Here is a 22968-nt window from a genome sequence, read left to right on the forward strand (position 1 = left end):
TCCCCTCTTTTGTAATCCTTGGTCTTTCTGAAGCCGGATACCTTCTTCACCAGATCGTCCTCTGGGTCTCATATCATTTTAAGTGACTTGTTGTTAATGAAGGAAAATTTACTTGAACATGGCAGGTGTGTGGACAGAGGTGTAAGTAGGTTCAGGTGACCTTAAAGGAAGATAAAGCTAAAAAACTTGCAGAACTTTTTGTCTTGCTGTGGGCTTGCCTGTTTGTGGGACACTTACCCCAGGGGGTTCCAACAAAGGGATACCGGTGGGAGCTGGTAGGAGGGAAGAATTGGCCTCTGTGTGGTGACCCTGATGCAGTTTTTGATTCAATCACAAGTCAGTGTTCAAATATTGTATAGACACTTTGTAACTCAGCAGCCCTGAAATCATCTTACTGGCTTTCCACATCCTCCTTGGTGTCAGGAACATTCAGTTCTCTCACTTGTTTCTAGGGCACCCCTCACTATGTTTCTGGGTTTTCTTTCCATCACTAGCTTGGCTTTTAATATGTTGGTATGGGTTATTATACTGTGTTTAAAAATATCTTTTAACTCTCCTGGAGCTATTGTTTTTATGCATTGGCTTATCATTGCATTTTATTCACGCAGAAAACTATCTACAGAATTGTTGAGTTTCTTCCTGTGTGTGTGTCAGACAAACACACACACACACACACGTGGCTTCAGGCTGGTGATAGTAAGGCCATACGTTTTCCTGCAAGTAACTGTCAAAACACACCTCAGTCTGGGAGAGCAAAGTTAGAGGCACTTCTGACTCCTGGCTTTGGGGGATGAACTTGTCAGGGAGCTGTCCATGATGGTTGTGCAGTGTGTACACACTCACAAACACACACACACACACACCCTGCACAGTGACAGATGACCTATTGAAATAATTTCAGAGCCGTCTGTGGTTGCTACGACAACCAATGCTCTCTTGGCTTTCATCTGGCCATGTGACAGAGACTTTGACGTCAGCTGGAGGCAGAGCCTGTGGCTGAGCCCGCACAGTCAAAGGCTTGTGAGAATCTAGTGGATGCTGGAGCTGCCGCCACCGCCGCTGCTGCCGCCACCTCCACCTCCTGGGGCTGCAGAGCATGGACTGCTAAACCCCGCACTTCTACTCTGGGAGGTAATTTCTTTATGTACAGAGCGTAGTCAGCTTCCCACAGCTCCTTGTGGTTTCCTGCAGTTAGTCTTTGTAAGCAATTCTTGTGCTGGGGGAGAAGGTGAAGCCTGCTTCCAGTTGTGAATTTCGTGGAAAGTCTTGGGAATTTAGGTTCAATGTGAATTTTTGTTTGGTGAAGTGAGTTAAAATGTAATCTCTTTCTCCCTCAACACCTGCCAACATGACTGATGTTAGAGATGTGGATTTAGCAGGTTGAGCCAGAGTGTCTAAATTGCAGGAATCCACCCTTTAGTGTTGATGGGAATTTAAAAACTCCAGCATAGCTTTGCAATGTGTTGCTAACTTTTCCTTTTTTCCTTTTTTTTCAATTGCTGCTCCGTTTGGAACTAGCTTAGCACAGTGTGGAATTTGGTTTCCGTCTCATTGGCAGCATGCATAATTAACAACTATAGGAACAATAGGGAAAGAACATTTATACTTTGAAAGTTAGAAATTTTCTTGTAAATTAGACTGGTGTTTTCAAAATACCAGGGCAAACTATCAACAGCTTCCTGTTTAGAGAAAAATGATCTGGAATATCCCAAGGAAGTTGCAGTTGGAAACCTTAAATGTGTGCATGCGGTTGCTTTTTAGTTGTGGGAGCAAAGTGCATCTTTTCAGAGTCCTTCCCTGAAAACCCAGCTCTGAAGAAAATGGCATTGGATGGTCTATGCTGAGGAGTCATGTAGATTGTTTTGCATTTTTAGATGAACATAATCACCTAGACTGCAACACCATAGCCCTAAAATGAAATGTAACATATTGATAGCAAGGTCTACTTTAACTGATAACACAGAGATAAATTGTCACTAAAAATTGGCTCCAGATCTTGAGTGACTAACTTGATAAGTATAACTAATGAGAATTTTTATCTCTTTAGTCCAAGAACACTGTAGACTCCAAATTATTCCATGTGCATTGTGGTAGCTCATTTCCTTCCCAATCGAGCAATTTTGGATATTACTTCATTGTGCACAAGTTAGATTGTTTTGTAGCTTATAGCTCACAGGAAATCTCAGGTACTGAAGTTAATTGAAGCCTAGATGTTATTTATAACCAGGCTTCCTAATATTACAAATTTAACAGAAATAAAGACAAATTTTAGATCACCACGTTAGCATCTTAAGAAGAAAATGAAAAGGTCTGAAAGTGTAGATGAAGGTCAAATATATAGTATATGACACATTTCAATTTCGTGCAAGACTATATTGCTTTTAATTTTTATGTTTGTCAGTTTCAGAATTCTAATATTTAACATTTATTTTAATCTGAAGGTGAGAATTGCAAGCAGTAATTGCAGGGATAAGGGAATAACTTGCTGATAACTTCTCTAGCTTTTGATGAGTATATATTCATTTAACTTTCTGGCATTGGATTTATTTGGGGTTAAAGCTTTCAAGAAGGACTTTCTGAAAGTCTAATGTGCTTGTATTCAAGGCATCTCTAAAGAGACATCATCTCATTATTTAATTGATTTCATAATTATGATAATCCAAAGCCCATATTCTTAACACCCCTGGAAATGTATGAATTGATCTGTAACATTTCCGTTGAGCGTGAGTGGGACAATTGCTGCTGTGGTTTAAAAGCACTCTAATGGAATACACTGTTGTGTTGACTTGCTTTACTCACAATATTGAAGTATAATTTTTCCAGGTAGCCAAGATTTTCTTGATGTCCTTTCTGGGATGCCTTCAGTTTACACAGTGATTATATTCTAGGCCCTTATCAAACAGACTGGATTTTAGCAGAATGACATGTAAGGGAACAAGTCAGCATTGATGGAAAAATCTCTATGCTGCGTTGTATGATTAAAGGAAATAGCCTATGAAAGAATGCAGAGATGCTCTAGAATCTACAGGTCTTACAACAAAATAGTTAAGAAAAAAACTGACTCTCAGGATCGTGTATTTACAACAAGGACTATGTTGATTTCAAGGTCAAGTTTGTTTCAGCCTCAGAAGAGGCTGGCAAGAATTGATTTCCTGCAGAATCTTCGGTGTTGCATTATTAAGTGCTGTGTGTGTAGTTTCACGAATTTTTAACCTTTCTGATGCCAAGGACCACTTTAGCAGCCTGAAAAAAAATACCTGTGGAGTCTTCTGAGAAAAACATTTTTGATTCCCGAAAACAAAAGTATGCAGTGTTACAAAATAAATCACTTTTATTGGACTATATTAGCCATTTTTTTAATGTGCTATGTGTCTCATTACTAACATATTCCTTAATACCAGACACTAGCAGTAAATATACTACTTCACTACCATACATTTGAGGGAGTGCTGAGTGTAAAAGATACTATAGAATCTTTATCATGCTTTATTGAAATGTGAAAATATCTGTGATTTCTCTTAGCAGCAATATCACAGGTGTTGTGGTTTGTGGCATGCATTTTAATTGAAGGAAATCCTAAGTTTCTGCTTGAGGTTAGTGAAATTAAAGACTTAATATTTTTTCCCATCTGAATTCCTGAGCCCTCTTGAATTCTAACCCCCGAATTAAATGAAACATGTGCTGATGATGCCAGAAGGCCATCAGCCTGCACTTGATAAAGTCTATAACCTCATTTCCACGCTCAGTTCCAGCACATCTGATTTCCCTCTCTGAATGTGTGAATTACACAGTATCATCTAAATTCTGAGTGAAGATGGACGATAGAGCCATGCAATTCCCAACTTGGAACTGTTGTTCATTTGCTGCCTTGGGACTCATAAGTGGTCTTCTGTTACCTTCCCAGTTCCATAGAAGTTAATAGGAAAACTCTTAGAATTAATGCAAGCTATACAAAACCATGGCTATAGAAGTAAGACAATAGCTACTTACAAAGGGACTTTTATCTACTCCGAGAAGACCTTGGGTGTTATCTGAGATCATGGCTGAAGACAACTCAAAAAGATGCTTTGCTCCCAGTGTCTGAAGCAAGCTTTGCAGAACAATGTGACTTCCCAGCTCAGTGTAAAGCACACAGGTGTGTGAGTTGGTAAGCTGTAATGTTCATTTCAGTTGCTGGGGGTACTGCAGATGTGTCAGCCAGATGGGACACATTCAGAGAGAAGTGGGAAATGGAGATGCTTTCCAAGGCATTTGAGGACACAATCTTATTATGTATTTAAGATAAATACATGAAAATAGCTATAAGACTGAATGTACTCATCATTTAAAAACCATCGATGCTAGGTGCCTGAGCAGTGGCACAGCAGGTGTCTAGCCTTTGACACCAGCATCCCATGTCGGCACTAGTTTTTATCCTGGCTGCCCTACTTCCGATTCAGCTTCCTTCTAGTGGACTGGGAAAGCAGCAGAGGATGGCCCAAGTCCTTGGGACCCTATTCCTGTGTGGGAGTTCCAGAAGAGGCTCCTGGCACCCAGCTTTGGCTCAGCTCAGCTCTGGCCATTGCAGTCACTTGGGGAGTAAATGAGCAGATAAAAGACTCTCTGTCTGCCTTTCTTTGTGAGATCTGCCTTTCAAATAAAAATGAATAAATCAGACCAGAGAGGGTATACCTAAGAAGCCGTTGAACTTGACGGGACAATAAGATGCTGGACTCTATGTTTGGTATACGCTTGCAATGGGGAAATCTCAACTGAACTTGAGCTGTGGTTATGCAATAAGGTGGAGGAATCCACCATGGTGGGAGGGTTTGGGGAGGGGTGGGGAGAACCCAAGTATCTATGTAACTGTGTCACATAATACAATGTAATTACTGAAGTTAAATAATAAATAATTAAAAAATAAAAATAAAAATAAAAATAAAAATCATGTCCAAAACTTAAGGTGATCAGTATGCTTAACTATCCCAATTTGTTTGTTGCCCAATGTAAACAAATCATATATGTGCTGTTTCATTTTTACCCGTGAATTAAAACATTAGGTTGCACCTTATAAATAGATGTGACTATTATGTGCCAGTGCAGATAGTTTTGAAGATGGGCATTTGACACTTGGGTAGTGCCCATGCAAATTCAAGTCCTTGATTCCTCTTCCTGTTCCAGCTTCCTGCTAATACACAACCCAGGAGGAGACAGCAGTGGAGTGGTTGGGCTCTGCCACCAGTGTGGGAATATGAAATGAGTTCTAGTCTCCCAGTTTAAACCTCACACTGTCCTTTTATTTGTGGTGTGTAGGAAGTAAACTAGGAGCTGGAACATCTCTTTCTGTCTATATTTGTTTGCTTCTGTGTCTTTCAAATTTTACTTTTGTTGTTGTTGTTGTTAAAGAACAAGCCAGGACCATTGTCCTAAGTGTGTACCTCCTCTGTGAGGCTGCTTTGTAGCCTGCCTGATTTTTCCTCTCCAGTTGATGGGATAACTTTGCAATTGGCTGGCTGCCAAAAGACTGGCTGCTTTTAAAATAACCCTTCTTTCTAGTCCATCGACGGCACCAGGTGTCTCAGCATCAGAGAGTGGGAACTCGGACAATTTACACAAGCTGTTCTGTAAACTCAGACCAAATCTCTGGCATGAGAAATAGGAGCTTACCCATTTTTCTTGCAGTGTTCCCTGGGAAATTATGCAAGAGAATTTTCTCCAACATTTCTTGTTCCCTGGACTGGAAAACACCTGCTTTGGGTGCTATGAGTCTTGGTGGTAACTTGATAAGGAAACTTGGGGAAATTCTGAAATCTCTGACTCCAAGCTATGCTGTTCACTTCTCCATGGCAGGTGCTTTCAATGTTAAGTTCAAAAAAGGAACATGCCTTTATTTTGCATGAAATCAAAGATGAAGCATTCATTCCAAGATGTAATGGGTTTTTTTAATTGTTTCCAGAAGCGATGCCATAAAAGTTAGTATTCATTAAGACTCTCATATAAAATTATATGATGCATATTTAAGTTCACTGGAGTCAGTTCTCCAAGACAGTCTGTTCTTTTTATTTTGGTGGCAAACTTCAGGGTTTTTTAGATTATATGTGAGTCCTCAAAAAGCTGAAAGATATGCATTATGAAAAGTATGCATAAGCTTTAGGAGTTTTTGTACTCACTAAAATAAACTTTTAATGCTATTTTCCATGAACTTTCAAAAAGTACCTTCATATAGCTATAAATGCCTTGAAATACCTGAAATCCCTTTAAAATTTATGTGAAATTTGTGTAAAATGGAATGTAGTCTGGTCATGGCAAGATTCCAGATTTGATTTGCAGGAAGGTTCTAGTCTGAAACCTATCTGGCTCTGGCCTGTCAGGATTGAATGGTCCATATTGTCTGAATTCTATTACAGTGACTACAGAACAACCAAAAGCTACATATTATTTTTATGCCAGGATGAGTTTTTATAATGACAGTCTTGAATTTCCTTTACTTGCACGAATGTGAGCCCTCTCCAATCCATTAGTGGTAAATGTCAGGAACAGTGCTGTGTTCTTGGGCCGTCTACTCAGACTCCCACAGATGCTCTTATGAATCATACAACCAGAGCCACAATCAATTCTGTGATGACAATATTTGCAACATTCTTAGAGAGAAAATGAAAATAGCATCCCACAAAGGTAAATGCCATGCTACGCCGTCCCATGGATCTCAGGGCAGCATGGTCACTCAGTCAGACAACATTACCAGCTGGTACCACATCCATAGTAGTGTCATAGGCATGTGGATCTCTCTTGGGTATGGTCCTGGAGTGATATATGCCACTAGCATAGGAAACTTTTGTTTGATTTTGTCTTCCAACATTCAGTCTTCCATGCATTCAACAAATTGAGAGCACCTACTATGTGTCAGACATTGAACTAAGCATCAGGGACACTGTGAGGCACAAGACAGACACAGTCCCTGCTGTTACAGAACTTACTAACTGGAGAGAACCTACTTATGAATCTATGTGAGCAGATTATAGCCAGGCTGCTCCTGATAGGCACCAAGAATTCTTACTTAAAAAAAAAAATACATCAAAACAAAAAGGACAAGCAGCCTTAGAACCGTTGGATTGTTTACCAGAGTCAAACTTTGGCAGAGACATTCTTCAGCTGGTGAGCGGTTGACCTCATTCAGGCTCAGTCTGTTCCGGTCACTGTCAGAGACTCCAGCCCTGTTCCCAGTGGCCAGAAGCTGGGTGTCCTCTGCTCTGACAGATAAATGAGACTGGCAGAGATTGATCTACAAAGGAGTTTTCATTTATGTAGGTAACAGCCATCTTATTTTATAAGAAGAATTCTTAATGTTCCTTATTTTCACTCCTCTTCCCATGAAGGGTACATAGTAGGCTCAATGCTATCAGAAGTAGCCTGAAATCCCAATGGTTTATACTCATTTTACACTCACAAATCAAGTGTGAAAGAAGGGTTCTGTGTCTGTCACTTGTTGGAAATGCTTTGAACAAGTTACTAAGTCACAGTTCTCTTACCTGGATAGTGTTAGTACCTACTACCTACACGATGGATGGATCCATGTTCTTGCAAGAGTGATGACAGGCATTAGGTGCTCCATAATATAAGCTGTTGTTCTTGTTCATTTTCTATGACTGATGGTGCTCCGCCTCACACACACTGCTCCGGGAGCCAGCAGTGCCAGTATGGAGGAAGCATGTCCCTGGTGTTAGGGTGGTAGCTAATGCAAAAGTGGACAGGCAGTCTCAGAGTTCTTCTCAAAGCAACTATTTTCTTCAGAGTTTTGTGAAAGAGCAAATCAAGACACAGAGATTCTAAGCAGAAGTCTGTGGCCAACATCACACAAGCATGTCACAAGGCCCTCAGTGTTCAACTCTGGAGTCCTGCTCTCTAGGTACCCTGATGTATGATGTTTGAGTTGTAGTATTTCAGTGCTTAAGCTGCATTTTTCCTAGAAGTTGTCTCAAAGAGGGGGAAGATTGAACTTTCCAGAAATGGCCTTGCAGGATTGCCCACCCTACACAGGTCTCTGAAGTCTTACATTCTTTAGGAAGAAGTAGAGTCCATTGCCCTATCATTTGAACAGTAGAGATAATCCTTGATGGCTTCTAAAGCTAGATAGATTCATATGAACAGTGTGATTTTCTTTGGTTTGCAGCTAATCTTTCTCTTAAACATCATATTTGCTCTTAGAACCCCACCACCATTTTTTTTTCTGGGAAGCCCAGACCATAGAAAAAGACCATCTGTGAATGCTACAGCTAAAACCCCAAGCCAGGGTCTCGGCCAACATCCAGCATCAGCTATTAGACACCAGAGGGAATGAGCGGGGAGGCCTTCACATGGTTCCAGGCTCCAAGCCCTGGGGTCTCCCAATGCCAAATGATCAGAGATGAGCTCTTGCTGTGCAGCTCTGACCCAGAGCAAACGTTCGTTCACATGTCAAAAGCTCTTGTGGTTAAGCCTGTAAGTTTGAGGATAATTTCCTGGGCATTCAGAGTGACTGCAACCAATGGGATGATTAGATATGTGGAAAATGCCTGACCTTCAAGTGTACATAAATCAAAAAGGCTTTTGTGATCTGATCTCCCTAAGCTAACCTGTTTTTTGGTTTTTTTTTTTTTCCTGTATTTCAGTGACTACTCAAATTCTGAATGAGCTTGAGGAAACACAGTCTACTTGTAAATTTAGGACACTGTTCAATACACCATGCTGTCACTGAATCAAGGAGAAGAGTTGGGCTTTGTTGGGGTTAGACCACAGTCCTAGTGAAATCTCTCTTGTTGTCTCTGGCTGGGGCCGGGACTCTCCCTGCAGGAGATTTCCTGCACGGTTAGCAGTGCTTGCACTGTTTTCCCTCAGTCACATTTAATCCACATTTGTCTGCCTGTCTCTCCTTCCTGCACCTGTTTTGCCTCATCTGCTACATAGAGTTATATTGTTAGGCCCTGCTGTCTTCCTGACACACTTCTCTGGCCCACTTCCAGTATCTCTTGGCACTAACGGTCTATAGTAAGGCTAGGGAATTCCTCTTTACCAGGTGAGATTTAGCTCACTCAGTAAAGACTTACCTTCCTGACAGAGACTGCCAGGGTGGCAGCTGGCTCTATGGATAGGTCAAATCCAGCATTCAGAATACCCAGAAATGTGATCCAGGGTTCCTTACCCAACGAGGTGTCTGTGTCTATTCTGCTGCTGAGAAATTGATACCCTTGTCTTCTTACCTCACCATTAAAATCCACACCATTGTGATGATCACCTGCTTTCCCCTAAGATGTTTGTTCAACATTTGCTAGCAGCTGGGAACCTATGAAAATACTTATTTGCCCATGCACTGGTAAACACCCACTTGCCCCTATTTGCTTATCATAGACTTTATTTTTTAATTTTTTTTATCATAGACTTTAAATAGATTTAGTTCAATTACCCAGAACTTCCAGTAATCAAGGGGTTCCTGCTAAGTATAGTTCTTCATTATTTTGGGACCATCCAGACTTTTTAAAAGATAACAGCCCTGTTGATTAAGGAGGCTGAACAGCAGGTGCAACATAGGGCCTGAGCCTTGTCTTCCATCCTAGTTTTCAATCCTGTGTCCATGCAGGACACCTGCTGTCTACTCATTCCATTTCAGTTAAGTGATTAATGAGTAGATTAGCTAGAGGCCATGTGGCATTGAGAAGTCTTTGAAAAGGAAATAAGCTTAGAGTTGGATCTTACAAGATGTGGAGTATTTAGCTCTGTTAACAGAAGTAAAAGGATAACCCTAGGGTAGAAAGTTCTAGGAAGACAGCCTAGTATGAAAAATAGGACATCTACCCATCAGGATAGAAGGAATGATTTGGAAAAGAAGAAGCATGTGTGTAATCTATCAGGTAGGTCAGGAATTTATCAATTGATGCTGGATTGGATCGGTGAGATCACAAGGAGCTAATGAACGACCAAGAACAAGTAAAGCAATTTAGGTGGTTTATGGTATTTGAGTATCCTAATCTGAAATTGAGTACATGCTAAATTATGGTTTTTTTCTCTATAAAAGTTTTAGTTTTTGCTCTAATAAAAATTGCAAATTCTCTTTTGCCCTCCTGGGCTAGGTGATATTTGTAGGCAGATAACCTGTGAAGTTCAGTGTTACTTAGCAATTCATTTGAAACCCAGACTGACTGACTAACTCCAAATCTTTTTTTTTTTTAATTATTATTTTTATTGGAAAGGCAGATATACAGACAGGAGGAGAGACAGAGAGGAAGATCTTCCGTTTGATGGTTCACTCCCCAAGTTACTGCAACAGTTGGAGCTGAGCCAATCCAAAGCCAGGAGCCAGGAACTTCCTCCAGGTCTCCCACATGGGTGCAGGATCCCAAAGCCTTGAGCCGTCCTCAACTGCTTTCCCAGGCCACAAGCAGGGAGCTGGATGGGAAGTGGAGCCACCAGAATTAGAACTGGCACCAATATGGGATCCTGGGGTGTTCAATATAAGGACTTTACCTGCTAGGCTATCATGCCGGGTCCCTAACTTCAAATCTTATAACACTTTCTCAAAAACGAAGCTGTAATCACTAACTGGTTCTAATGAATAATCAGAGTGAAATTATTAGGGACATTGCACTGTCACTGTGAAAATCATTGAACCAAGTCACCAAAGGAAGACTAACTCATGTTCAGTGGCATGTCAGTTCTAAGTTGTGTGTTTCATTAACTAGTGTTTCCACTGTCAGAATGTGTTTGGCAATTATTATGAGTGTTACGAAGCAAAACTCACCATTATTAAGAAAAATATTGGAAATTATATGTGCAAAAAGTATGGAGGAAATGGGCTTTAGGCCCAGTGGATTACATCACAGTCTGGGATACATTCATCCCATACTGGACTGTCTTGATTGTGTCCTTGATATTCCACATCAAATCCAGTTTTCTGCTAACACATCCTCTGGGAAGCAGCACTGATGGTTTCTGTGCTTGGGTCCCTGTCGCCCATATGGGAGACCTGAATTGCGTTCTGGTTCCTGGCTGTGTCTTGGCCTAGCCTAACTGCTGTAGGCATTTGGGCAGTGAACCAGCAGGTGAACGATCTTTCTGTCTTTCAAATAAACTACCAATAAATAGTTTTTTAAAGTATAGATAGTATTTTTGTATCTACAAAGTATAATGAAAAATAAGCTCCTGTGTAGCCAACACAAAACATCCTTTGTTGATCATCCTAGGATCACAAAGCATCAGTTTGATGTTTGAAAATTGAAATTGATTCTCTTATCAGTAAGCCATTATTCCTCCATGGCTGTTCAGGAAGTAATGTTCAGGGAGCCCTTGGTGAGCCCCAGGCACGCTGGCAAATCAACCCCAGGGGCAGTTAAAGCAAACCACACCGTCTGGGGTCAAGGGAGTCAAGGGGTCAAAGAGTTTTTTATAGAGACCTTGAGCAAGAATCTAAGTATAAGTTATAGTCTCGTGAGGTCAATTTTCTAGTACATTCAGAAGATGCTTAAAGAAGATGGAAGCTGTTTAAGAAGGGTACAACCTCAGGTCAAAACTTGACTCTGTTCAGGAAATTGTCATGAAAGCCTTTGTTGCACTCTCACTGGTGTAGCAAGTCAAGCCACCACCTTCTACGCTGACATTTCATGAGTACTGGTTTGAGTCCCGGCTGCTCACCTTCTAACCCAGCTCCTTGCTAATGTACTTGGAAAGGCAGTGGAGTATGTCCAAGTGCTTGGAGGCCTCTGGCACTCTTGTGAGAGACATGAATAAGGTTCCTGGCCTCTGCCTGGCCCAGCCAGAACAAATGGCAGCCATGGCCACTTGGGAAATGAATCTACAGATGGAAGATTCTCTTACATTTCTCTCCTTTTTCCTCCCTCCCTCTCTCCCTTCTTCCCTCCATCCCTCCATCCCTCTCTCCCCCTGCTTTTCAAGTAAATAGAATAAATCTTTTATAGAAAGCCAATGAACTTCGAGATTTTCTTGTCCCAGTGACATGTTCAGATATTACCCTATTAGTCTTGTAAAATTCAGTTGTAGAATATTGATACATGTTTTTGGCGGAATGTTCAGGAAATATGAAAGAATACAGAGTTTAGAAAAGAAACATCACTGTTAGCATTCTATTGCTTATAGATAACCACTACTGGTATTTTAAATTAAAAAAAAACTATTGTACTTTAATAGGAGGGAAAGAATTCTAAAATGAAACTGAGGAGTTTTGATTTTCAGATAACTTTGTAAAAATGGAAGTTATTGGTTTCTAAGTTAAATTTCTAATCTATCTATTCTCAGTTAATAAAATTTACTTATGTGGGCCAGGGATAATCAAACAAAAATTGCTCTTGGGAGAATCAATAAGTTTGAATTAGAGTGCAAGACCTATTCCAACATTTTTAGACAATTCTCCCAAAAAAGATTAGAATGCAAAATAAACAACATAGTCTATCAAGTCGCAAAGTACTTGCAGGAAGAAAAGTAACCAAACAATAGGAAGATAGCACTGTCCCCAGAGGACCAGAACCACAGGGAGTAGATGGGCACTCACTGTGTCCAGCCACATGCCCACTTGACCTTGAAGCCTTAACAATGTTTGCTTCAGACACCAAAGTTTTTATATTCCAGTCATTACTTACATGCATACTATAGTTTACTTAATATTCAGATTGTTTTTGTCCTTGATGAATATCTATTTTGCCCGAGTTACTAACTGATCTTTTCAATTGACCTGGAAAAACAGTGCTTAGACAGCAGGTTGTCATTCACTCTCAGATGTTTAATTGTCCCGTTTGGTAAAAGTTAATATCTGGCCCTTTGAAGACCCAAGATTTACTTGGCTCAGGAAAATCTCTTATCTCATTGAAATGTCCATATTCTTTATCTTCTTTTTCCTTCCAGTAACTCCTTTTTTTCTTAAGATTTATTTATTTTTATTGGAAAGTCAAATTTTACAGAGAGGAGAGACAGAAAGAGCTTCTAAAACTGGTTCACTGCCCAAATGGCCACAACAACAGGAGCTGAGCTGATTCAGAGTCGCAAGCCAGGAGCTGCTTCTGGGTCTCCATGTGGGTGCAGGCTCCCAAGGTTTTGAGCCATGCTCTGCTGCCTTCCTAGGTCACAAGCAGGGAGCTGAATGGGAAGTGGAACAGCCAGGATAGGAACCAGTGCCCATATGGGATCTTGGCAGATGCAAGGCAAGGACCTTAGCCATGAAGCTGTGGCACCGGGCCCTCTTCTAGTAACTCTTATTATGAAAAGAATATTAGGTGCTATACCCTTAGGAAATATTGGATCTCTGCTTTTGTCTTCTGTGTACTTTTTCCCCCTTTGATGCACACTCAGAGGATTTCCTCAGTTTTGTTTTCTGGACCTCAAATATATAAACCTCAGTTCTCAGCCTTTCTACTGAGCATCATATTTAGAAGGCTTTTTCTAGAGAAGGCTGTGTGTACAAACAAATTGTCTCATAAGTAGTAGTGTATGAAGTTGTCCGCTTTATCCTGTTTGAACTTTGTTTCCTTTTCTGTCTTGATTTTTCCTTCAATAACTGATACTTTGAACCACTCATCTTTCTCAAAGGCCTGTGCTGCCTCGTGGAGGTGGCTGCTGTGCTGGAATGGTTTTCTGCCATGCTTCTCATGAACGGTAGAGCTAATGGTTATGCTCTTAGGAGGCCCATATCAGAAACTCCTGACCGAGTGGCTGCCAGAATTGAGAGGACTTTACTGCTACTGGGAGACACTGGATAAAATGACTTTCTGTGCAGTTGGGAGTAGGGGCTGGGAGGACATGGCAGCAGCCTTATGCAGAGGCCTTTCCTTAATCACTTTGCTCCAGCCCTGAGTTCTTCAGGGTCCTCAGGGCAGCGCCTCTCCACTGTGTATTAGCGCGCTCTGAAATATTTTTTTTTCTTTTTTAATGTCCTGATTTTCATGGGTTGAATAAAAATCAGTCTGTAAGTATATACAGGTTTGTGATTTTTTTCCAGAAAGGCCTCAAAATGTCAGTCTACCAATGGTAACCTTTGCTGGTTTCTGTCTGTTACAAATTGTTGCTTTTTCATGGGTGTATACTGCTACCAGAGTGGAATTTGCACAGGTGACATAGGTCAAGTGTGGTATTCCATTGTCCTGAAGTGGATGGCAAGTGCTTATTCCTAGGAGTTGTGGTGACCTCATGGGCCTGAGGTTATGGTGCATGTCCCATTCTGCGATTGGCCCCAGACACACTCCCACCCCTCCCTGGTTATGTTAATATAAGAAAGAACAAAGTTAGAGAACACGGGTCATGTGAGTCACTTCCATCTGCAAAACCGCAGTGTCTGGCTCAGCCAGGTGCTGGCTCATGCTTTAGGACTGCACTAGGGAGGGCTCCGCCCCCAGCTTCCCTAGTAATCTGTATAATACTAATTCCAGTTATAAGACTACTTGTATATTTCTGTGCAATTTCCTGTTTATTTCATTCACTCTAAACTCTCTAATGCTTACTTTCTTGTCTACAATCTGAGTGTACTCCATAGGGGGCCAGTACTAGATACTCCAAAAAAACTGAATGAATGAGCTGAGAACAGCATGGAAACCTTGGAAACAGTTGTGTTGTCTTTCTTGCTGAAAACAAGACCCTTGATGACCTTATTTAGTGTTAGGGGTCTGGGGAAGAGTGATCCAGGCAGAAAGAATAGAGTGAGTGAAACACAAAGGCAAACTGCTAGAGCATGGCTTTGGAGTGAACTCGCAGAATGTGTTCCCAGAGGGCTCACTTATTAGTCCTTGTAACCCAAATCTCTCATGTGTGTTGTGTCCTTTAGTACTGGGTGACAGTCCAATTACAGGGTGCTTTGATCTTGGCTCGTTCTGCGAGTGCCAGTCTATTTAGAGCTGTGTTAATTCAGCAGAAGTGAGGGCGGGGGTGTTAGTGAAGGCTCCTTGGTGGTTCTGGATAATCAGGATTTAGTACTCACACCAGTCGTCGTTGCAAATCTGCAGTAAAGGATCTGCTTACATGTGCAGTAAGTTGCATCCATTGTGTTGAGACTTCCTTTCCCAGGAACTTCACCAAACCACAGCTTCGAATGCAGCTCTCCAGTAGGCCTTGGCCTCTTACTGCCTGCTGAAACCCAGAAATGAGTAGGCCTCAGTGGTGGGACTGAGCTGCTCACATTACTACTTAGTATAATTGTTGTTACTCAAAGGCTGCTGAAAAAGTCTGGATGAAGTCTGGATGCTTTGTCACCTATTTCTGGTAACTTCATTTCTTAAAACCAAACAAAACCCAAAAAAATATTAATTGTTGGAAGCACACACCGATGGTTGATTCTTGGTTAATTGAAAATAGTCTTCTAATGTTGAGATGTCTTCTAGCCACAAAAGCAAGTACCCAATATTTGTCAAACGACAGAATGAAAGAAACATGAAAGGAGAGATTGAATTTGCCTTTCCTGAAATTAGCATGAAAAAGCACATTTGCTGGAAACCATTAGAGGTGAGTGCAGAGGGTCTGCTTTCAATCACAGAACACTCTGTCTTAGCCCTTCTCAGTTACAGTAGGTGTTCCTGTGTCTTCCATCTCCTGCCTTGGGATCATTCAACTCCTCAACTTAGAACGTCACTAAAGACGTCTCAGTAAAGTCTTCTCATTTGTCCATCACACAGAATTTTGGGCAGAGATGAGTGAATGAGCTATCCACTCTTCCTCTGAGGCTGAGGCCCTCACACTTTCAAACTCAACGTCAAACTGGCTTGATGGTATCCGTGAAACCACATCGCCCATCACAGCACAGCAAGGTGCCCCATAGGCTGCCTTGAAATGCCAGCCAATCCTAATAGGAAAATGAGAACAGGGAAGGTAAACAGTCCAACCAGACATGATCTCAGCTGCTCTGGGAGTAGTCAGGACTGGAGACCCCAGAGGATGAGGACTGTAGGCGGAGGGAAGCCAAGATGCTCATGTGGCCCCAGCTGGGCTGGGGCTGTGGGTCAGGAGGGGAGAATCGGCAGGTAAACAGACCTCCAGGAGGCCTGGTCTGGATTGTCACAGGAGTCTGAGAAGGAAAATACAGTGCCCACACACAGGCCCTCTATAGTCAGAATCCCAGCAGGGCAGCTAAAAGGTGCAGGCTCTCAAAGCTGAATCCAGCATTTTTAGGGTCAGAATCTGTTGGAGGTGGGACTTGGGATGTGCCGCTTTGTAAAATTTTCCTAGGTGATTCTTCACTGACACCAATTAAACCTCAAAAGCCACCTGCACCTTCTAACTTCCTCACCTGGAAGTACCCCTTACTGTAGACAGATTGTCAAGCCCCAGACATTGCGGCCAAACACATGACTGGCAAACATAAACTCCAAGGTGGCCAGCCCTGTGCCCTATGTTTACCAAGTAATGCTGGCATGCAGGCACTGATTTATGTCCTAAAGGCAGTGCCTTGCCTTTTGGAGGACATGAAATCAGGAAGTCAGAGTCTGTATGTCCACCCCCACTAGATGGGTCACATAACAGCACCACACACTCCTATTGTGAGTATCAGCCTCGAAGACACATGTGGAAGTGCTGAAAGATTTCACTGCCAGTAGGAGGTTACCAGCCCAGATGGGCACCACAACTGGAAAACTACTCTAAACAAGGGCCCCCTAGGTGAGGAGCAGCTAAGGGCAGGACTAAATCATAAAGCTCCCACCCAAACTGGCACAGATCCCTGAAGTTGTCCAATAGATCAGAGCTGTCAAACTGGAGTATCTTGTCACCCTAAGTTGACCAGCTAAAGGGCAGGGAGCATGCTGTACTAGACCATGGCCTTCCTTTGAGAGGTTAGTGTAATACTCAGCTGATAGTAAACAGGCGGGGGTTCAGTGCTGAGTGGTTCTGACTACAGTGAGGCCAGCCAGCAGGCTGTCAGTGGATTCCCTCACATCCCAGGGACTGAGTGGCTTCCCTACCTCACACCCATGCACTCCATCTCCTGTGATATTAAATGTGATTGGCAGGACCTGAAAGTTTTATCTCATAACCTAAATAGGTCTCTTGCTTTTAAGGCTCCATCTAGTAACACGGAAGGAAAGTTTCCTTCAAATAACACATGAGTTATTGTAAAGGTTTCAAAAATAAATGATCGTGGCCCCACTGGCTAACCTGATCATTTCTGAGTTACATTTTCATTTTGGATGGATTTTTGTCTCCCTGAGGGTAATAAAGTAATGGATGGTACGCACAAGGAAAATTTGGAAAAATGCTTGAACACTTTGTGAAGTTCTTTTTTTCATGGAAGGTCCCTGTTCTGTTGAGGTTGGGACACACCTGTTTCTAGGCAACAGTCGATCAATGAGTCAACATTAGCTGTGAGACTGTGCCAAAAAATGTCAAGGGCTTGTATCTTTTCTTTCTGATTTCTATTCTCAAATCGCTATGCAAAGACATAAGCAGGAGGGAAGAGCAGCAGTGAGTACATAGTGTCATACATTACAGCCAGTTCTAGCTCCCTATGAATAATTCCTGGAATTTCTTGACAATATTTTGGAGGAAAATTATTCAAATCCCTTCATTTGTCATTAGAGTGTTTTAACTTTGCCTAAGCAGTACCCCGTGACAACCAGAATTAGTCATTTCCCGTTACCTGCCTTTGAGACAAGTTGATATTAATCCCTCATTACTGCTTGGGAAAACTAAATCCCAGGGAAGGTGTTTCTGGCCAAGAACACATGGTAATCAAAGACAAGTCCATAGTTCTTCAACCTGTCCCTCTGCTGAGTCACCATGCCTGACTGCTTTCAACAGCCTCAGTGGGATCTACACAGACCAACAGTTAGAAAATATTATATGAATAGTCCTGTGTCTGGGGGAAAAAATAGTCAAGTCTTGTCTCACATAGGTATCACCTAGAGAGCTTGAATAAAATGCTGTTGCTAGCATCTCAGTTCCAAGAAGTCTGATTTATTTAAGATGAAGCCTGAGCATGGGCCTTTAGGGAGGATATTGAAGAGACAAAGTAAGCAGGTGTTTGCAGGAAATGCTGTTCCAGAACTCCTTGTCTGTGAAATGTTCTGGAGACAGACATGTTTAACTTTGGGTAAAAACATTTTGTCACCACAGATAACCTTTGGACCAGTATTATAGCACAGGGAATTATGCCACCACCTGTAATGCCAGCATCCCACATGGGGGCCAGACCAAATCCTATTCCATTTCCAACCCAGTTCCCAACTAACATACCTGGGAAAGCAACAGAAGATGGCCCAAGCGTTGGAGCTCCAGCCAGCCTTGTGGGAGACCCAGATGGAGTTCTAGTTTCCTGACTTTAGCCTGGCCACGATCCTTGCCATTGAGGCAGCTTTTGTTTTCTTTGAACATTAGCAGAGTATTTTACCAGTTTAACTACCATAGATGTAAATCAATCTACTAGAAGGACCAGAAATGAGAAGAATCAGAAGCTATCATGTTCCAACCAACATGCTGGAAGAGGGATATGGCATTGAGACCCTGAGGCTACCTTGGGATCATAGCCAAACACGTGTGCGGTACTACTGGGCACGGTTTCCTAAAGATGACTTGATAGTTCTTGATATGGGATGAAAATCAAAGGAGGCTTACTGATTCAGAGCAACATCCAGTTTGAAATCAGATTGCTGGGTCAAATCCTGACATTCCCTATGACCTTGGGCAAGTTACTGTCTCTCAAATAATTTGGTATAGGGAATATGAGAAAACTGCAAGCGACCCATAATAAGTTGGATAATGTAAAAATATGTTACCTGGGCTTGGATTGTTATTCTTTCCTGCAAGATAGCCAATTCTCATGATGAAATAGAAGATTGCAGTTAAGGTAAAGAGTCATTCTATTTGCAAGAGATTTCACTGGAAATACCCTAGCCTCTGAATTGTAGGGGGACCTGTGGGAACTATGGTCAAGCTGTATCCTGGAGCTACAGAATGAGAATGAGTACTCAGAAGACTAAAGGGATGGGGATAAAACATGGACCAAGGAATGCAGAGAACAAACAAAGCAAAGTGTCAACTTTCAAGAAAATCCATGGACTGGAAGCCAGGAAATATGCCCAGAGCTGAGGGAAATGAGTTTAGGAATAACAGACTAGAGAGCCAATTGTGTATACTTCTTTGTTCTTTGCTTCCTATGACAGTTGCCTAAGCCAAGGTGGCTCTGGAAGTGCGAACCTCAGCACACCATCCTGACCTGTGAATGTGCTGCTGGAAAAGCGTGAGGTTTTAGTGGACCCCATAGGAGGTTCCATGGTGAATGGATGAGCTGGGATGAGCTATAGTGTTTCTAGATGGGAAGTCTTTTCAGTGCTGACAGTTTGCTTGTAAATCTAAGAGGATGATATGACAAGATGTGTTTTCCCCAGTTTGATCCTGGAACCTTTTCTTCTTGAGTTTTGAATGCTCAGCTCCTGGACTTTTTGCCTTTAGGTGCTTTCCTTACTTCTCAGGACTCCATAGAGCCATATGGAGGCTGTGAATTCCTTTCTGGGCACTATTGCTCAGAGGTCAGATGAATGATGGTAAGGCTCATGCCTGCCTTGTTCATATTCCCTCCAGCACAAAGTTTCAGTTCAGATATGGCAAGTATCTGTGCAATCATTATTCACTAAATGAGCAGATCCACTTAGTTCATGCTAAACTTCAGTTGTTGCTACACATAACACCTTAGGTATATCCAGGACTAAACATTCAACTCACCTCCACTTGTTAGGATGGGGAAAGAGTTCTCTGAGATTATTCTGTGTTAAGAATCAAGAAACATGACTTGGTCTAACTTGGAGTCTTTTCTTGTTTACCCATTTAAAATGACCTGTTATAATAGCCCTGCTCACTTCACTTCAAAATAGTCATGGACTTAATTAAACTCCCATTATATAAAGCAGAATCCTAGTGACTATTAGGAATTGGCAGCTTCTGTTGATGTGCTACTAGATCTTTGAGTGCCTGGTCTGCCCTTTTGTGACAATCTGGACATAAGTTCTTCTAGGTGCTTCATGCTATGCTGCCCCTCAAATGTTGGCTTTGGAGAGGGACATTTGTGCCCACTCTCCCTCCACCCTGAACTTGCTAACATAGATCGGAATGCACAGGAGCTCCCCACCAAAGCTCTACAGAGGGTTCCAACAGATATGCCCCAACCCAGTTCTGCCTCAGGTGGGAGTTAGTATCAAATTAGTGCTTGTAGGTTTCATTTATTGACACCCCCTACATCAAGTCACTGGTTACTTTTTTGTTTGTTTTGGAGTGGATAGCTAGGAAGAAAAGCAAGCAACTTTGATGGAAAGGAATTGAGACTTTCTACCAGATTCACAATTTTGATGAAGAGAAAGAGTTTATGTGTTCCAACTCTGCATCGCAAGTTCTCCTTGATTGGGGTGTTCAATTTAAACTTTAATGTATAAGATCTTAGGAGTGAAATGTATGAAAACAGCATTAAATCTAAATCTTAATGTAATCTGAAAATTTTTACCTATTTTTAAAAAATGAATTTATATGCGTAGTCTTCATCTAGCATTAGGTTTAAGCTACAATTAAAGATTAAACATATATGTACAATTATATATGTTAAGCTGAAATAATACTATTTGAAGTCTTGACTTTTGGGGATTCTGGACTGCCGCTGTCTCTGCCTCAGGCCATGACAGCGAGAGAAAGAGAATGAAACTTGGAAGTTCATGCTGTTTGCCAAGTGTGTCAGGAGTCTTGGTCGTCCCGGGTGACAGCTGGCACACACAGCAGCCACTCGTTCTGACTTTATTCTTTCCTGGTGAAGAAACAGCAACTGCTCACCAGCCTACTGCTTCCTTCAGGAAGCCAATAAGGGGGTTGTGTGGTGAATCTGTCACTTTAAATTGTTCAGCATAAAATGGATCTGTCTTAGGTGATGGGAGAAAAATCCAGAAAAGCTATTATTGATGACCGTTTTAGCTAAGCAATATAATATCACTGCTAGATGGGATTTTTTTCCAAGCTACAGTCTAATGTGCCAGATGCATATCCAGCTGTCAGGAGCTCTTGGTGTTTACAAATGTGTGATATAAGAAAACCAACCAATATGCTTGCTCTTAGCAGCTTGCAGCATCAAGGAATGTGTGAAGACATTGGTTATTTTGGAATCCAATGGGAGAGAACAAGAACACACAGTAGGTTTTCTTAAGTGCAAAGCACCCCAAAATACATGTTCTTAAAGGAGGCATTTCTGTGACCTGGTATTTCCTAACTTATTCAAATAATACTGACAGTGTTAGGAACCTTCTAGAGCTGAAAGACTCTTTCCTCCATGCTGAAGATCTGGTAATAAACTCTGCACCTGTTTGAATTTGATTCTTGGGTCAGCCAGGCATGCTTCTCCATTCCTCCTGGAGTCCAGCGGCCAGCATACACAAGACTCCTGTGGCTGAATGAGTCCATGTGGCTCAGCCTTGGTTAATTAGGTTATCCAGTTCCTCCCCCTGCCATGGCTAATTCTGTGCTCAGTTTCACAGTGCTGCTAAATTTATATATGTAAACAAACAGGGACATGCTTTCTTCAAGTCATTCATTAGCATTAAAATGAGAAAGCCTTTTTAACCTTGATACAACTGAGCTGGCAAAAGATGTCATTGTGGGTAGGTGTTCCCAGTGAAATCTGCGGGCAGGGCAGGGAGGGCGATTTACATCCACTTCTAATCACACCTGAATGTGTGCTTTCTGGGGAGGTTGTGGGTCCTCATGATGGGTGCCAGCAGGAGCCTGGCAAGTCTGTTATTTTCCAAGGAAAAGGAAAGGAATCCTTAGCTTATTAGGATTTGAAAATATCTAGAGGAAGTTTCCTTAAAGCTCACAGGTGGGGATGTCATTCATTTATCTTTGTGAATAAGTAAAAACAGATCAGTCCAGAAATCAGTAATAGGCTGTTTGAAATCTCATAAATTGAACCAAAATGGCCATAGGACTTCAGGCTTACAACTGGACATTCCTATTACAGGACACTTGAGATGTAGACATCTTGCTATTTTCCTACTACTGCTGTAACACCTCATTGCAGTTGCTTCTTTGACATTTCCTGAAGTCAGGAGCCTAACACTGGGTTGGCAAGGTTGCCTTCCCTCTTGGAGGCTCTGGGGAAGTTGTCCTCTTGCTTTTTGGGAGCTTCCGGGGAATGGCTGTATTTCTTCAATTCTTTGCTCTGTGTCACTAAGCCCTCTGTCATATTACTCCCTGGCTGAAAAGCTCCACATTCCTCTTCCAAGGCTTTTTGTGATCACATGGGCATGCCTGGGAAACTCATAATAACCTTTCAACCTCAAGATTTTTGACTTAGTCATATTGACAAAATCCCTTTCGCTATGCAAAGCAAAATCTTTAGCATTCCTGTGTTAGGATGTGGACATATTTGGGGGCTCATTATGCTGTGTGTCACAGACCTGGACATCATAGATAAATTATCCTTTCCAATCAGTTTTCTTGTGGCCTCCCTGCATGTCTGAAGGGTTTATAATAGCTCCTGCATGTGGATGTCGACTCTGAGTTTAGACATGCTGTGGAATCTGTCCAAGAGAGGTCCCATGGGTACAAAATGGGTGTATTCTCCTTTTCCATTAAAGTCTTGTGAGTAGCTCACTACACAAAATTGAAGCTAATGGGTGCAATGGGGTTGTGGGATAAAGCCAGTTGGCTGCTGAGTCTTTCCCTGATTGTGTGATACTGCACATGTGCCTTACTCTCACTATGCTTCAATGTCTGCATCTTGAGAAATACATTATCACTTCCAGAACTGCTATGAGATCAGGAAAATCAAACAGGCCACATATTTAGCATATGCCCAGGATTTAGTTACTGCCCTGGTTCGACCAGCCAGAGAACAAGCCCAAAGTGGCATGTGCCTACAGACACAGCCCAGAGAGTTGGCGGTCAGACCAGAGACCAGCACCAGAGCTGGTGAGTGAGGCTGACCACGAGCCACAGCCCAAGGAAAGGGAACTCGATGCCTACACTGAACCTGAAGCATTGGTTTGTGCAGACGCTGAGAAC

The 22968-nt window shown here is 42.0% G+C and overlaps 1 protein-coding gene across 6 annotated transcripts in view; it reads left to right on the plus strand.

Moving 5' to 3' along the window:
* NCALD (neurocalcin delta) overlaps positions 1-22968 on the plus strand; it is a 389065-nt gene that overhangs the window by 304905 nt on the left and 61192 nt on the right. Inside the window, exon 1 of one of the 6 annotated variants that reach the window (XM_058668573.1) lies at positions 850-1131. The exons of the other annotated variants lie outside the window; for them this stretch is intronic. The gene's annotated coding sequence lies outside the window, so the exon portion shown is untranslated. Of the gene's footprint in view, positions 1-849; positions 1132-22968 lie in introns of those variants that run through there. 6 annotated transcript variants of the gene reach the window in all.

Source organism: Ochotona princeps, chromosome 9 (genome assembly GCF_030435755.1).
Source record: "Ochotona princeps isolate mOchPri1 chromosome 9, mOchPri1.hap1, whole genome shotgun sequence".
NCBI classification, from domain to species: Eukaryota; Metazoa; Chordata; class Mammalia; order Lagomorpha; family Ochotonidae; genus Ochotona; species Ochotona princeps.